The sequence below is a fragment of the Octopus bimaculoides genome, chromosome 15 (assembly GCF_046866305.1).
Source record: "Octopus bimaculoides isolate indiv1 chromosome 15, ASM4686630v1, whole genome shotgun sequence".
NCBI lineage: Eukaryota > Metazoa > Mollusca > Cephalopoda > Octopoda > Octopodidae > Octopus > Octopus bimaculoides.
The window spans coordinates 32173335-32175517 of NC_142942.1; the positions used below are offsets into that span (position 1 = coordinate 32173335).

Consider the following 2183-nt stretch of genomic DNA (forward strand, 5'->3'; position numbering starts at 1 on the left):
CTCGTTAATTCCGGACATTCCACAAATGCGTGCAAGACGGTTTCCCTGTCCCGCTCGCAACTCAGACATGTCGGCGATTCGGCACTTCCGTACCTTGACAGTTTATCACGAACAGGTAACGCCGCACGAAAGCACTGCCAAGCCAGGGATTTCTGGTAATTGTCCAGATACCCCGGCCCGAAAGTTCTCCTGAACAGTTGGTCAACTGATTTTCATCGTAGTCCAGGGTCTCCCCCAAGGCGTCTTCGGACCTAAATCCCACTAACCCGCTATAAACATCCGCGGTGGAACTCCTATTGCTGGCATTGCCCACCCGAGAGAGTAGCTGAAGTGCCTGTCGGCACTCCAATTGCCAGACCCCCAGCCTAGGTCTCTGCTTGATCCAATTACCAACGTCCGTTAAGGACGTTAACTGCGGAAGGTAGAACCGGACGTGCGGTGACCAGACCTGCTCTCCATCCAGGTAAAGCCAAAGGTGCCTCAACCGTAACGCGAATTTTCGCATCGTCAGCCAAGGCATCCTTAGCCCACCCTTTAGCAGTTTCTGACAGCAGACAGAACGTTTCACGAGTGGTTTTCCTTCCTTCCACAAAAAGCGAAAAAGGCTTCTTTCCAACTTGTTCAGCCACAAATCGGGGCAAGGCACCACAGTCAGATGGTAGGTGATAACCGATGCTATAAACATCTACACCCCCCGCCACCTTTCCTAGCATGGATAACGCCCGCCCAGACCAGTTCTCGGTTAGAGCAGTCACCCTGCTGGTCACCTCGCTCCAATTTTTCTCTATCTGAAGGCCTGTCCCGAACCAGACTCCAAGCAGCTTAACAGGACCTTCCGTCCAACGCCCCACGACGTTATTGGACGGCATCGGATTGCCCCTCCACGCCTATTTTTTTTCTTTTTTTCTTTCTTTTTTTTTTTTAAACTTAAAATTTTATTCCAAGAAGTGAAACACTCCAATTTTAAGATGAAAGTATTGACTTACACTGGTTCAGTATTCATACGGGAGAGTTTCGTTTGTTTGACCAATAAAACATGGCTTCTTAAATTAAGGTTACATGACTTGTGAGTTGAATGACATCAACAAAATAATACATAATCATCATTCCTGCTGTAAACTACAACTACATCCATTTCTCTTCACACCACCCAGAGGTAGTTTGAAGTTGATGATAACTAAATTTAATGTTATCAGTCTTTTGTGTTAGTCCTGTACAGCTCCTGACAGCAGCATCGACAACTGTGAAAAGGGGAACATGAGCCATCTTGGTTTGTTAAAAGAATTAATCATCTTGGAGAGAATCTGTATGAGGATGAACTCCACGTTCCAAAAGAGCTTTCTTCTTTCTGTCTTCCTCTTCCAATTGTCTCAATTGCTGTTCCCTTTGCATCTCAAGTATTTCATCAATGGTGACCTGCTCCAGATCTTGGCTGGTTTCATTCTCCACATCTATCTCTCCTAATAAAACAACATTTTCTCCACGGATAATGAAGATTTCACGAGGAATATCACCATACTTCTTACCAACATGGATCTGTTCAATTGTTCGATGTAGAGCAAGGTTGGCAAACTGGTCAACACTTCGTAAGAAACCTGTTAATGTACGACCATCTCGGAGAATGACAAGCAGCTTTTTGTCTATTTCTTCGACCAAACTAGCAGTTCCAGGCAGATAAGACATCTCTAAATAGAGAAAAGCTGATGATGTTGCTGCTTCTACAGCCGCCGCCTCCGTCCTTTTATTCTTTTATATGTTTCATCCTTGAGGCTGCGGTCATGCTGGGGCAATAGCTTAGGACAGTGCAGTGACTTCCATTTGCAACATTATGACTTGGTGTTGAAACAATAAATGAATCACTCAAATGTAGATGTGATATATCTTGACTTTGCAAAGGCCTCTGATAAGGTTGATCATGGGATATGTCACAAGCTACGGAGACTCGGCATAACTGGGAAAATTGGAGTGATATATCTGAAAGGATCCATGTTGGTAAGAAGTATGGTGATATTCCTCGTGATATATCTTGACTTTGCAAAGGCCTTTGATAAGGTTGATCATGGGATATGTCACAAGCTACGGAGACTCGGCATAACTGAGAAAATTGGAGTGTGGTTGCATGACTTCTGAAAAGACAGGAGCCAGGCTGCAGCAGCCAACGAAGCGCTGTCTGCGGAGACATT

The 2183-nt window shown here is 45.0% G+C and overlaps 1 pseudogene; it reads right to left on the bottom strand.

The window, feature by feature from the left end:
• Window positions 1-717: 717 nt before the first annotated feature.
• On the bottom strand, window positions 718-1737 carry LOC106869375 (U6 snRNA-associated Sm-like protein LSm1; annotated as a pseudogene).
• Between the last annotated feature and the right edge of the window lie 446 nt (window positions 1738-2183).